We start from the raw sequence: 15,644 nt of genomic DNA, 5'->3' as shown, positions 1-15,644 counted from the left end.
CTAATTGCCCTTGAGAAGGTGGTATTGAGCTGCCTTCTTGAACCGCAGTCCATGTGGGGTAGGTACACTCACAGTGCTTAGGAAGGGAATTCCAGGATTTTGACCCAGTGACAGTGAAGGAACGGCGATATAGTTCCAAGTCAGGATGGTGTGTGACTTGGAGGGGAACTTGCATGTGGTGGTGTTCCCATGCATTTGCTGCCCTTGTCCTTCTAGTTGGTAGAGGTCACGGGTTTGGAAGGTGCTGTCTAAGGAGCCTTGGTGCGTTGCTGCAGTGCATCTTGCAGATGGTACACTCAGCTGCCACTGTGCGTCGATGGTGGAGGGAGTGAATGTTTGTGGATGGGGTGCCAATCAAGCGCGCTGCTTTGTCCTGGATGGTGTCAAGCTTCTTGAGTGTTGTTGGAGCTGCACACATCCAGGCAAGTGGAGAGTATTCCATCACACTCCTGACTTGTGCCTTGTAGATGGTGGGCAGGTTTTGGGGAGTCAGGAGGTGAGTTACTCGCCACAGGATTCCTAGCCTCTGACCTGCTCTTGTAGCCACAGTATTTATATGGTTACTCCAGTTCAGTTTCTGGTCAATGGTAGCCCCAGGATGTTGATAGTGGGGGGATTCAGCGATGGTAATGCCATTGAATGTCAAGGGGAGATGGCTAGATTCTCTCTTGTTGAAGATGGTCATTGCCTGGCACTTGTGTGGCGCGAATGTTACTTGCCACTTATCAGCCCAAGCCTGTATACTGTCCAAGTCTTGCTGCATGTATACACGGACTGATTCAGTATCTGAGGAGTCACGAATTGTGCAATCATCCACGAACATCCCCATTTCTGACCTTTGATGAAGCAGCTGAAGATGGTTGAGCCTAGGACACTACCCTGAGGAACTCCTGCAGTGATGTCCTGGAGCTTAGATGATTGACCTCCAACAACCACAACCATCTTCCTTTGTGCTGGGTATGACTCAAGCCAGCGGAGGGTTTTCCCCCCCGATTCCCATTGACCTCAGTTTTGCTAGGGCTCCTTGATGCCGTACACGGTCAAATGCTGCCTTGATGTCAAGGGCAGTCACTCTCCCCTCACCTCTTGAGTTCAGCTCTTTTGTCCATGTTTGGACCAAGGCTGTAATGAGATCAGGAGCTGAGTGGCCCTGGCAGAATCCAAACTGAGCATCACTGAGCAGGTTATTGCTAAGCAAGTGCCCCTTGATAGCACTTTCGACGACACCTTCCATCACTTTACTGATGATTGAGAGTAGGCTGATGGGGCGGTAATTGGCCGGGTTGGACTTGTCCTGCTTTTTGTGGACAGGATATACCTGGGCAATTTTCCACATTGCAGGGTAGATGCCAGTGTTGTAGCTGTACTGAAACAGCTTGGCTAGGGTTGCGGCAAGTTCTGGAGCACAGGTCTTCAGTACTATTGCCGGAATATTGTCAGGACCCATAGACTTTGCAGTATCCAGTGTCTTCAGTCGTTTCTTGATATCAAGCGGAGTGAATCGAATTGGCTGAAGTCTGGCACCTGTGATGCTGGGGACTTCAGGAGGAGGCCGAGTTGGATCATCAACTCGGCACTTCCGGCTGAAGATTGTTGCAAATGCTTCAGCCTTATCTTTCGCACTGATGCGCTGGGCTCCCCCATCATTGAGGATGGGGATATTTGTGGAGCCACCTCCTCCAGTTAGTTGTTTAATTGTCCACCACCATTCATGGCTGGATGTGGCAGGACTGTAAAGCTTAGGTCTGATCCGTTGGTTATGGGATCACTTAGCTCAGTCTATCGCATGCTGCTTACGCAGTTTGGCATGCAGATAGTCCTGGGTAAAAGGTAGAAGGATGCACAAGAACCTTGAATCAAAGAAACAGAGTTTGATGGGAGATATTGTAGGACTGAAAGAGGTTACAAATATAGGGAGAGTGAGGCCATGGAGTGATTTGACCATAAAGACGAGAATTCAAAATTTAAGGATTTGGGGACTGAGTATCTGTATGATGTATGATGATCTTGATGTAGGCAGCAATTTTAGATAAGCTAAGGTTTAGAGGGTGAAAATTAGCAACAGATGGCTGAGGTAGGGGTGGAGGGTGGCGCTGTTACAGAGGTGGAATTGAGCAATCTTTGCAATACATGGGATTGAAAACTGAGCTTGGGGTCGAATAGGATGCCACGGTTATGAACAGTTTAATTCAGCATGAGACAGTGGAAATGGAAGAGAATGGGTTTCATACTTAGGGTTTGTCGTTCGTGATGGTGGTGGAGATAGGAAGGTGGGGGCAAAGACAATGACTTTGGTCTTTCCAATGTTTAACTGGGTGAAATTATGGCTCATGTAAGCTTTGACGTCAGCCATAGAGTCTGATGGCAGAAAGGCAGTGATTAAGAGAGTTGGTAGAGTAATAGAGCTGGGTGTCGTCAGCTTATATGTGGAAGGCGGACCTGTGGTTCTGCGTAATGTTGCCGAGATGAAGGGGATGAAGGTGCTGATGATGGATCCATGTGAGGGGGAGGGTTGGGCTCCTGAGGTGACAATTTGGGGGATAAAAAGAAGCCATTGCTAGATACGCTGTGGCGACAATCAGATAAACAAGAATGGAACCAAGCATGGACTGAGTTTTGGGGAGAATTAAGTGACTGCGCGGAATGCTGTAGAGAGGTCAAGGAGGAATAATTGTACCATGGCCCCAGTAATGCAGTACGGCTTTAATGTTTAGGGTTAGCGCCTTTTTTTGGTTGGAGCTATAGGAGGGGTGGTAACATGATTGGACAGATTCAAACAGGGAATTGTGGTTTATGTGGTTGTATGCCTGGGATTGATGTGTTCAAAGACCTTGGAATGGAAAAGGAATTGGAGATGGTACATTAATTAGCAAGAACAGAGGGGTCAAGGGTGAACTTTTTGAAGAGCGAAGTAATGGCAACTTTGAAAGCTAGTTAGATTGTGCCTTAGGAGCACTAAAATGGATGTCCGAAAGGGAATTTGGTTCACTAAAAGTTTAGTGGGATTGTGGTTAAGGGACCAGATTGAAGGTCTCTTGGATAAGATGAGCTTAGGGAAAGGGAGAAGAGAAACTACAGACGGACAAGTGTTTTGGCCTGGACTGGAGGAATGTTTGGCTTTGTGGGGAAGCAGCATGGGTAGCTAAATAGGTGGATTTTGTCTTGGAGACCAATAAATCCATAAGCTGCTCGCACTTGTTGGAGGTGAGGGTGGAGGCAATAAGCGAGAACAATTTAAGGAAATGGTTAGTAGCAGGGAAAACTAGGATTATCTTTGCCGTCCAGAATGATCCTGGAGTAGTAGGCAGTTTTGTTGGAATATATCAAGCCCCAGTACAGTTTTATGTCTGTCCAGATGCTGGTTTCCACAGATTATTTTTTTTTTCTCCTACACCCTTCTCTTGACTGATTTCTTGGTGGGATCTCGTTCCCAGGACACCAGTTTCCCTCTGATATTTTGCCCGAATAGTCAATAATTATGTGTAAACCCTGATGGTGACTTAAACTATTTGGCTGCAGGGTATCACAACCAAACCCAAGCTTGACAGAATGTATATGTGGATATAGTATTCATACTTTTAGTAGGGATTACTGGATAGCCATCAGTGAGTACCATGGTTGTGATTTTTTTTAAACCCTTTTTCTATCCATGGACCATAAGACCAATTCTATACTCCTCCTATAAATGTGGCTGACGAAGACCAAGGTCAAACCTGGAATGTTCTTGGTTTTTGTAGCTCAGTTGTTTACTGGATATTCTTGCTCCTTCATCAGGGGAGCTAAGTGAGACATTTTAAATAGAATTGTTCAACATCATATTAACCAGGCAGAATTCTTAAATCAGAAATTTCCCCAATGCTTAGAACCACCCAAACGGATATCTGAGAAGCTAAACTATCTGTGGACAGGAGACCTCTTCAAGTTGATTCATTTCATCAACAGCCTGCATTGTTGCCCTGTAGTTTGGAGGGAGGGGTGCTATCCAAGACATATATGCTTGACTTCAAATTTCCCAGTGAAATTGCAGACTGAAATAAACATGAGTCTGCCTTAGATATTCTCATGGGTTAGCTTCACTGATGTCTTCCATAAGTGGACTCCTGCCCAGGTTACATTAATTGGGCATTGAATGCTATTCCTAGGACTAATCTGATTATGAATGTCAAGACATTATTTGTGTATGCAAAGCCTGGATGAGATTCAGGTAATAATTCAGTAAAATGGTGCCATGTTTATTATATTCCATTGTGTCTTTGAAGCTTGTTTGATTGACAGCTCTGTGCACTGGGAAAACTCTTTAACCTGTGATAAATACAAGAAGCTGATGATCTCGTTCCACCCTAATTACAGATCATTACAGGGAGACAGGTCATTGCAGCAAGATAGAACTCAACAAGCATGAAGGCACATGATCTCTGGAAACAATTTACATTTACCAGTTAGAATTAAGGACTGTTATTTTGTTAATAATTATATATCAATAATTACTCAAATCTCATCCAGGCTTTCCACACTCAATTAATGGCTTGACATTGTAATTGGATTAGTTTTAGGAATAGCATTTAGTGCCCAATTGATTTGTAAATCAAAGCACCTGGGCTTGGTTCCACTTCCAGGAGGGTAGAGTGAAGCTAACTTAAGAAACTATCTGAGACTTCAAAATTTATTTCAGTCTGCAATTCCACTGAAAAAATTGAAGTCGAGCATATATAGAAGGCCACACTCCTTACTTCAGGGCAATGATGCAGCATGATGATAAAATTCATAATTTGCTTCCATGTATACTTTCTTGTAATAAATTATTTGTAGTTTAGCTTTAAATATATGTCCTGTTAGCATGCCATTAGAGAAATTGAGAGATGACTGGGCAATTTGTTCAATATCTGATGTAATCTATTGATAAATGGCTGGACTATTTTGCCTTTTTTTAAAAACTGGCTTAAGGTTTAGTATTAAAGGGCCAGAGGCTTGCTAGTTTTCTGTACAATCAAAAAGATTGTTTGGAGATGATGTGAATTCTAATAGTTATGTCCTTGAGTAGTGTCTCCCATTTCCTTGCTGTGCAGAAGTAGTCTCTCCAAAATCATTCTGCACTGTACTTTCAAAGGTGCGTTTAGAAAAATTGCATGGCAATGAGCCTGAGGATATTCCCTCTCAATTTCTAGTGATAGCTTCTGAGAAAGTTTACACTTCATGATACGTGTGAAATGGAAGAAATTGGAATCTGGTAGTCTGCAAAAAAAATAATTTGGAATCTTGAGAGATTGTTCATAATTTGAAAATACCTTCAGCATTCACCAACAGGATGCCAAGTTATATAACCTTCAATATTTCTTCACAGAAGGAATCTTCTGGCCAGCATCCTATTGTGTTCCATATCATCAAAAGGGAACATGGGTATCTCATCCTGGTTAGTTTATTACAGTTTTTCCTTTATCGGGAAATTTTGCCCTCCCTGAAGTTACATGCCATTCTTTTGAACCCATTTTGTGAAGGATTGTTTTCTGATTGGCTGGTTAATTGAGCTGATGAGCTCCCCGTACTTGTAATTCTGATTGCTATATATTTGATTTGATATGAAGTGAATTTGATTTGCTGCAGGCATTGCTATATATTTGATAGTTTTTTTTGGTCAGTATTAACTCACAGCAGTCAATTGTGGAAGAGAGGTAATCTAATTTTCAATATGACATGTGGCCTCTAAGCTTGGGTATTAGCATTCTGAATCTGTTCAACTCCTGTCAGCTGTTTGGCAGGAAAGGAATATCACGATCATTCTTTATGGGCTGCACTGTTGTCTCTAAGCAGAACTGGAAATAAAGGTGCTGCAGCTTCAGATTTGTGCAGTCCTGCAGTGCTTTACTTACATTTTCGAGTACCTGTTACTATAGTAACAAATTTGTGGACTAGTACCCATAGCAACATCAAAGTCGGTACTTGAACCTGCTAAATAAAATATTGTAAAATTGTGTTTTACAGTGATGCCTAAAAATATTCAGTACTTCATTGACGGTAACTATTTTTAATATCTGGATATTAGGCTGAGGGTCTGAGGGCTTTTCTTTGCAACTTAATCTGGGAAAAGTACTTAACATAATTTTTTATTCATTTACGAGATGTGGGTGTTGTTGGCATTTATTGCCCATCCCCAAATGCCTTGGAGAAGATGGTGGTGATCTGCCTTTTTGAACCACTGCAGTCCATGTGAAAGTACTTCCACAGTGTTTTTAGGTTGGGAGTTCCAGGATTTTGACTAAGCGATGAAGAAGGAACAGCAATATATTTCCAAATCAGGATGGTGTGTAGCTTGGAGGGAAACTTGGAAGTGGTGTTCCTATGCATATGCTGCCCTTTGTCCTTGCTGGTAGAGGTTATGGGTTGGGGAGATGTGTCGAAGGAGCCTTCTCAATTTGCTACAGTGCATCATGTAGGTGGTTCACAGTGTTGCCATGGTGTGCCGATGGTGCTGGGAGTGCATGTTTATGGTGGTGGATGGGGTGTCATGCAGGCTGCTTTGTCCTGGATGGTGTTGAGCTTCTTGAATGTTGTTGGAGCTGCACTCATCCTGGCAAGTATTCCATCACATTCCTAACTTGTGCATTGTAGATGGTGGAAAGTCTTTGGGGAATCCTGAGGTAAGTTGCTAGCTGCAGAACACCTAGCCTTTGACCTGTTCTTTGACCACAGTATTTAGGTTGTTGGTCCAGTTAAATTTCTGACCAATGGCAACCCCCAGGATGTTGATGGTGAGGAATTCGATGATGGTAATACCACTGAATATCAAGTGGAGGTGGTTAGACTCTTGTTGGATATGGTCAGTGGCAAGTAACATTCATGTCACACATCAGCCCAAGCCTGAATGCTGTCCAGATCATGCTGCATGCATGGACTGCTTCATTATCTGAGGAGTTGCCAATGGAACAGAACACTGCACAATCATCAGTAAACAGCTTCAACTCTGATCTTTATGATGGAGGGAAGTTCATTGATGAAGCAGCTGAAGATAGTTGGGACTAGGACTGCCCTGAGGAATTCCTGCAACGATGTCCTGGCACTGAGATGATTGGCCTCCAATAACCACAACCATCTTTCTTTGTGCTAGGTATGACTCCAACCAATGGAGAGTTTTCCACCTGCATTCCATCGACTTCAATTTTATTAAGGCCCCTTGATGCCACACTCAATCAAATACTGATGTCAAGGGCAGTCACTCTCATCTCACCTCTGGAATTCAGCTCTTGTGTCCATGGTTGAATGAAGGCTATAATGAGGTCTGGAGCTGAGTGGTCCTGGTGGAACTCAAACTGGGCATCAGTGAGCAGGTTATTGGTGAGTAAGTGCTACTTGATAGTACTGTTGACGACACCTTCCATCGCTTTGCTGATGATTGAGAGTAGACTGATGGGGCAGTATTTGGCCAGATTGAATTTGTCCTGCTTTTTGTGGACAGGACAAACCTGAACTATATTCCATATTGTCTGCTGGATGCTAATGTTGTAGCTGTACTAAAACAGCTTAGCTAGAGACCCAGCTAGTTCTGGTGCAGGTGGAAAATTCTCCACTGAGTCATACCTAGCACAAAAAAGATGGTTGTGGTTATTGGAGGCCAATCATCTCAGTGCCAGGACATCGTTGCAGGAATTCCTCAGGGCAGTCCTAGTCCCAATGTCTTCAGCATTACAGGCAGGATATTGTCACGGCCCATAGCCTTTGCTGTATCCAGTGCACGTAGCCATTTCGTTGTATGACTTGGAGTGAATTGAATTGGCTCAAGACTGGCTTCTGTTATGATGGGGACCCCAGGAGGAGGCCACGATGGATCATCCACTCAGCACCTGTGGATGAAGATAGTTGCAAATTCTTCACCTTGTCTTTTGCACTTGCGTGCTGGACTCTGCCATCATTAATTTTGGGGATATTCATGGAGCTTCCCGTTGGCTGTTTAATTGTCCACCACCGTTCATGACTGGATGTGGCAGGACTGCAGAGCTTTGATCTGATCTGTTGGTTATGGGATTGCTTCGCTTTATCGAGAGCGTGCTGTTTCCACTATTTAGCATTCATCTGGTCCCCTGTTGCCACCTCATTTTTATGTATCCCTGTTGCTGCTCCTGGCATGATCTCCACTCCTCATTGAATCACCCGCAGCTCCAGCTCAGTAATGTGAGTAGCCAGTAGCTGCAGCTGGATACACTTCCTGCACACATGGGCGTCAGGGACGCTGGAAGCGTCCCTGATTTCCCACATAGCCCAGGAGGAGCATATCACGGGTGCGAGCTCTCCTGCCATGACTGACCTTTAGATTACTTAGTTACTCCCTTTAATTAAAAAATACGAACTACGCTAGGAGCCTTGTTCTACTCCAATCACTACCCACTACAATCTAAAGTCCTTACCTTTACTTTTGAAGCTACTGATAAATCCTACTAAAAAATCGACACAGTTCACTACTAGTTAAAATAAACCTTACTCAAAAAAAGAAAGTTACTCACTTGTTCCTTATTATTAAGCTATTTACACACGCACCCTAACACTGGTGTACTAACTCAGCTATTTAGAGTTATTCCCTAACAGCAGTTACTCACCCACCAATCACCTTGCAGCTTTCCTGTGACGTCACTGCTCACTTTCTTTTCAAACTCCGGCGCGCCTGTGCTCCTCTCCGCTGCTCTCCCGGAAGGTAAGTGCTCTAGGCAGCAATCCTCGGGCTCGATTTATTTGCTCCTTGCTCCGTGTTCTTCCCGCAGGTCTGCTCCTTTCCTGGAAGGTAAACCAAAATGGATGCTAAGCCAAAGTAGGAGATGGTAGGAGGGTCAAATATGTGCATTTTAAGGATGGTCTTAAAGGAGAAGAGGGAGGTGGAGAGGCAGAGGTGTTTAGGAAGTGAATTCCGGAGCATTGGCAAAGGCATTGGATACAGTTATGGGATGAATGGAGGGTGTTGCACAAGAGACCAGAATCATGTAATGGAGAGATTGGGGGGTGGGGTATTGTAGAGCTAGAGGAGGTTGGAGATGGGGAGGGGCAAGTGCGTGAAGTGATTTTAAACGAGGATGAGAATTTGAAATTGAGCACGGTATGATGGTTGATTCGGAGTTGGCATAGGATAGGATACAGCAGAGTTTTAGATGAGCTGAAGTTGATGGATCCAGTGTAATCTTTCTGAAATTTAGAAACATAAATCTTGTTGTCTAGACTTGTGTTTCCTTCCAAAGCACATTACCCTTGTTCAAATTTGAACTGTGCTGCTGCAGTGTCTGTTAGATGGATACTTCTATGAGCTCTACAATTTTTGGTGGATAGATGGATGGGAAGAAGAAGAATAGTATAAGTTGAGGTATAATCATCTACTGAAGGTGGTATTCCACCATGAGATATTGTTTCCCATGTCTGGTGTGATGTACTGGGGACAGTCATAGAGTTATACAGCATAGAAACAGGCCCATCGTGTCCATGCTGGCCATCAAGCCTGTCTATTCTAATCCCATTTTCCAGCACTTGGCCCGTAGACTTGTATGCTATGGCATTTCAAGTGCTCATCTAAATACTTCTTAACTGTTGTGAGGGTTCCTGCCTCTACTACCTCTTCAGGCAGTGTGTTCTAGATTCCAACCATCCTCTGGGTGAAATTTTTTTTCCCTCAAATCCCCTCTAAACCTCCTGCCCCTTACCTTAAATCTATGCCCCCTGGTTATTGATCCCTCTGCTAAAGGAAAAAGTTTCTTCCTATCTACCTATCTATGCCCTTCATAATTTTGTATACCTCAATCAGGTCCTCCCTCAGCCTTCTCAGCTCTAAGAAAAACAACCCTAGCCTATCCAGTCTCTCTTCATAGCTGAAATGCTCCAGCCCAGGCAACATCCAGTTATAACATAGAATGATTGCAACACAGGAGGAGGCCATTTGGCCCATCAAGCCTGTGCTGGCTCTCTGCAATTAAAAATCAGCTAGTCCCACCCACCCACCTTTTCTGTGTAATCCTGCATTTTTTTAAATTTTTAGGTGTTTATTCAATTCCCAATTGAAAGCCACAATTGAATCTGCCTCCACCACACTCTCGGGCAGTGTATTCTAGATCCTAACCACTTGCAATGTAAAAAGAAAAATGTTTTCTCATGTCACCTTTTGGTTCTTTTGCCAGTCACCTTAAATTGGGTCCTCTGATTCTCAGTCCCTCAATCAAAGGGGGACAGTTATTCTCTACTCTGTCTCGACCCCACATGATTTTGAACACCTGTATCAAAACTCCTCTCAACCTTCTTACGCCCAATGTGCTTTGCTGAATGATGATTTTCTTTAGTCCGCTGACTGGAGATCTGAATTTATATATTGTTTAAAAAGACATTTTTAAAAGACCAGTGGAAAGGATGATTTTTATGGCAGCTTAAGATGATCTAGTTTGCTGCAGTGTACCCTACATTGTAAAGGACTATGAGAAGGAGACAAAATGTCTGTGCATTTCCCTGCAAGAACAAGACCCAGAACGTTTAAAGGAACTACCTGTTCTTTTCAGCAAGCAGAGAAATACAGCTAACTGCTATGTTTGAATGACTGAGAGACTGTCATGTGACAAGCCCCTCTCCATCTGTGGTTTTTAAGCTGGTGTTTTCTCTGCAGCAGAGGAGAAGCTTTTGGACTCTGACATGAGCAGACCCTAAGTGGGGGTCCCCCCCCTCCCCTCCTCCCCCCCCACCTTTCTCTCTCTCTCCCCATTCCAGTGTGAAAGCTTCCAAATCCTGCTTGTTGACTGACCACCTTTGTATACTCCAGCTACAATCAGAAATCCCGCTGGAGGAAATCATCTGCATCGCTATCTCCAAGAGACTCACCAAACCAGTCATCTACCTCTTCAAACTAAAAGCCCCAGGAACACTGAATTCAGCTAGTAGCCATCCGAATCACCAAACCCCACAGACTCTATACCTTTTGTTTTATGGCTTCTAACTCAACCAATCTACCTTTCCCCTCTCTAATCTATTTCAGTGTGTGTATAAAACTCTAGAGTGTGTGTGAGAGTGAAAGTTGGCACGTTGTTTATTATTTTATTAGTTCGGTTTAGGTACAATAAAATTAACCTCTTTCTTTGTTAACTCAAGAAAACCTGTCCAATTGGTTCTTGTTATGATCATTGCAAGTAAGTAATCAAACACCTACTGAATTGGCCAGTATATTCGCTTTAAGAAAGAATTAAACTTGTTGTAGTCAAACAATTGAGGGAAAAGGGAGAAGCCCTTCGACCCCTCCTCACTTGACTGTAACCGCCTTCTCTTTAAAGAGAACAATCCTAACTTCTTCAATCTAAACACTGTCCACACAACTGAAGTCCCTCATCCCTCAAACCATTCTTAAAATCTTTTCTGTATCCTCTGTAAACGCTTCACATCTTTCCTATAGTGCAGTGCCCAGAATTGGACACAATTCCCCAGTCCTCTACCATCATCCCACCGCCCCCCCACCCCCAACCTCCCCGTATCTGAGGAGGATTGAAGATGATGGCCAGTACCTTCACAATTTCTGCCGTTACTTCCCTCAGTATTCTTGGATGCATCCCATCTGGTCCTGGTGACTTATTAACTTAAGTACAGCCAGCTTTTCTAATACCACCTCCTTTATCAATTTTTATCCTATCCAGTATTTCAGCTACCTCCCCCTTCACTGACATTCTACTTCCTTGGTAAAGACAGATACAAAGTAGTCATTTAGTCCCTCAGCCATGCCCTCTGCCTGCATGTGTAAATCTCTTTTTTTTGGTCCCTAATTGGCCCCATTCCCTTCTCTTGCTACCCTGTTGCTATTTATATACCTGTAGAACACTTTTGGATTCCCTTTTATGTTAATTGCCAGTCTCTTTCTGTGCATCTTTTATTTCCTTTTACATTTCATTTCTGAATTTTCTATAGTCAGCCTGTTTCATTTGTATTATCAACCTGATATTTGTCATATGCTCCCTTTTTCTACTTCATCTTACTCTTGATCTCTTTCATCATCCAGGGAGCTCTGGCTTTGTTTGTCCTACCTTTCCCCCTCGTCAAAATGTACCTTTCCTATACCCGAACCATCTTCTCTTCAAAGGCAGCCCATTGTTCTGTCACAGTTTTGACTGTCAGTCTTTCATTCCAGTTTACCTGGGACAGGTCCATTCTCAATCCACTGAAATTGGTCCTCCTATTAAGTATCTTTACTCTAGATTGCTCCTTATCTTTTTCTATGGCGAATCTAAACCTTATGGTACTATAATCACTACTCCTGAAAACACTTCGGAAACTCTTCTCCCTTTCTTTGCTTTACACTATTGCAATCCCAGTTTATATTAGGATAATTAAAATCCCCCTTTATCACTATTCTCTAGTTTTTGCAGCTCTCTTTAATTTCCCTGCAGCTTTGCACCTCTATATCTTTCCTACTGGTTGGTGGCCGAAAGAACATACCCAGAAGTGTAATGAAACCTCTATTGTTTCTTAACTCTAACCAAATGGATTCTGTCCTTGACTGCTCCTGAACATCCTCCCCGCGCGCCCCCCCCCCCCCCTCCTCTCTCCAGCTTCAGAACATCCTCTCTCTCTCAAACTGTAATATTCTCCTTAATCAATAGTGCCCCCCTCCTCCTTTCTTTCCTTCCCTATCTTTCTCGAACCTTGTGTCCCAGGATATTTAGTACCCAGTTCTGCCGCTTTTTGAGCCAGGTCTCTGTATTCACCACAACATCATATTCCCATGTGATATTTGCGACTGCAGCTCACCAACCTTACTTATTACACACTCTGTGCATTTACATACATGCACTGTAAACTTACAAACATGTAAATATACAAATTAGGAGCAGGAGTAGGCCTCTCGGCCCCTTGAGTCTGCTCCGTCATTCAATAAGATCATGGCTGATTTGATTGTAAGCTTAACTCCACATTCCTCCCTACCCCTGATAACCTCTCACTCCCTTGCTTATTAAGAATCTACCAACCTCTCTCTTAAAAATATTTAAAGATTCTGCTTCCACTGCCTTTTGAGGAAGAGAGTTCCAAAGACTCATGACCCTCTGAGAGAAAAAGATTCTCCTCATCTTTGTCTTAAATAGGCGACCCTTTATTTTTAAATAGTGGCCCCTAGTTCTAGATTCTCCCACAAGGAGAAACATCTTTTCCACCTCCACCCTGTCAAGAACCCCTCAGGATCTTGTATGTTTCAATCAAGTTGTCTCTTACTCTTCTAAACTCCAGCCGATACAAGCCTAGCCTGTCCAACCTTTCCTCATAAGACAACCTGCCCATTCCAGGTATTAGTCTAGTAAGCCTTCTCTGAACTGCTTCCAACACATTTACATCCTGCCTTAAATGAGGAGACCAATACCGTACACAGTACTCCAGATGTGGTCTTTCCAATAACTGAAGCATAACCTCCCTACTTTTGTATTCAATTCCACTCACAATAAATGATAACATTCTATTAGCTTTCCTAATTACTTGCTGAACCTGCATACTAACCTTTCATGATTCATGCACTAGCATACCCCGATCCCTCTGCATCTCAGAGCTCTGCAATCTTTCACCATTTAGATAATCTGCTTCTTCTTTATTCTTCCTGCCAAAATGGACAATTTCACATTTTCCCACATTATACTCTATATTTGTCCTGGAGTTCCCACATGGAACAAGATGTGCACTCCATGGGACTGAGATGTCCTGCCATGCCTCTATTTGTTAACTAGCTGAACAGAAATATACTAAAGACTTATTAAAGACTTGAATATAAAATTATTTTATCTAGATTATTAATTTAATAAGTAATTGTAAGTTCAAATTCCTAGCTCTGTCTTGACACACCTCCCTAGCTTGAAGAACAAAAATAAAACTGCATTTCTCACCAGCCCATCACCTACCTGCTGTTTTGTGACATTGCTCCTTTATTATTTTTGTTGATTTTGAAGCTCAGTCTCTTGACTCACTTTTCCCTAGGTCCCCAGCCTGGCTTTCTCTCACTACTCCTCTCATTCTCTCACAGGTCAATTCCCAGATTTGGCTCTATTTCCTGCTGCTCCTCTTGCTGTCCTTCAAGTCTGTTCTTGGACCCTCCTTTATCTCCCGCTGCTCCTCTTGCTCTAATTGCTGTATTGTTTGCACACAACGTCCAATCATATTTCAAATGACTAAACGTCCCGACTCGATGCTGGCTGTCGTCTGGATGAAGACTCATCACAGAGCGATTAAAGTTAAACCTGGAACAACTTTGAACCAACTGTCTGAGAGGACTCAGTTGCAGCCTTCACCCCTCCCCATCAAACTCAGTGCTATCTGTGTCACAAGTAATGTAGAGTGTTCACGTGCAGGACGTCTGAACCCAGTTAGTACATAAATAAACATACTAGCACCATGAGCTATATGGCTAGGCCTGATTTCTTTCGAAATTTAGTAATGACCGTACTATGAAATTGAGAAAGTCGGGAGAAGAAGAAAGGCTATTTGTTACTTCTGCCACCAAATGCTTTAATGCCTAAGTGACTTCCTTAGCCCAGTAGAATAAATAAAAATGTTGGACTTAAAACAGAAAATGCTGGAAATACTCAGCAGGTCAGGCAGCATCTGTGGAGAGAAAAACACAGTTAACGTTTCGTGTCTGTGACCTTTCATCAGAAAGTTGCTGCCTGATCTTCTGAGTATTTCTAGTATTTTCTGTTTTTGTTTCAGATTTCCAGCATCAGCAGTATTTTGCTTTTGTAATAATGTTGGGCTTCTTGACTCGAGCATGATTCATCCATGAATGAGCTGTCCACTCTGACATTAAAAACTCTTGGCTTACAAGTAGTGCTCTTTTGGATTGAACTTGAGTTACATTCAACAGGGAGATACAAGAACTTGGGGCTACAAAACAGTCAATATAGATATCCTCTATGTGTACATATCTTTAAAAGGCAGGTTCCAAAGTGAAAACTGCACACCTTCATAAAATATTATTACCAGGAAGGTATGGTTACTCTTGCTGGTCTGCGAGGCATTTAGGGTGTAGATTCACATGAAGGTGTAAACCATAAACAAAAACAAGAAATGCTGGAATCACTCAGCAGGTCTGGCAGCATCTGTGGAAAGAGAAGCAGAGTTAACGTTTCGGGTCAGTGACCCTTCTTCGGAACTGACAAATATTAGAAAAGTCACAGATTATAAACAAGTGAGGCGGGGGTGGGGCAAGAGATAACAAAGGAGAAGGTGCAGATTGGACCAGGCCACATAGCTGACCAAAAGGTCACGGAGCAAAGGCAAACAATATGTTAATGGTGTGTTGAAAGACAAAGCATTAGTACAGATTAGGTGTGAATACACTGAATATTGAACAGCAGCAAGTGCAAACCTGAAGAAAAACAACCTGAAAAAAACAGTGGGTAAGCAAACTGAACAAACTAAGATGAAATGAAATAAATGCAAAAAAAGATTGTAAAAAATGTAACAAGGAATGTAAAAAAAGGAAGAAAAAATAACTAAAAATGAAAGTAAAATGGGGGGGCTGTCATGCTCTGAAATTATTGAACTCAATGTTCAGTCCGGCAGATATGTAAACCATATCTGGGCTTGTTGAACTGATCAAGTTCCTCTTGGGGTGCTTGGCTTGGGTTATTACCTAATCTTGTAACGAGTTAGTGTACAAATTTTACCAATTT

The 15,644-nt window shown here is 42.8% G+C and overlaps 1 protein-coding gene across 6 annotated transcripts in view; it reads left to right on the top strand.

Moving 5' to 3' along the window:
• LOC137382811 (citron Rho-interacting kinase-like) overlaps window positions 1-15,644 on the top strand; it is a 231,080-nt gene that overhangs the window by 99,616 nt on the left and 115,820 nt on the right. The window lies entirely within an intron of this gene.

The sequence above is a fragment of the Heterodontus francisci genome, chromosome 23, assembly GCF_036365525.1.
Source record: "Heterodontus francisci isolate sHetFra1 chromosome 23, sHetFra1.hap1, whole genome shotgun sequence".
Classification (NCBI taxonomy): domain Eukaryota; kingdom Metazoa; phylum Chordata; class Chondrichthyes; order Heterodontiformes; family Heterodontidae; genus Heterodontus; species Heterodontus francisci.
Note: the sequence above shows the minus strand (reverse complement) of the source record. Positions and strands in the feature narration are given on the sequence as shown.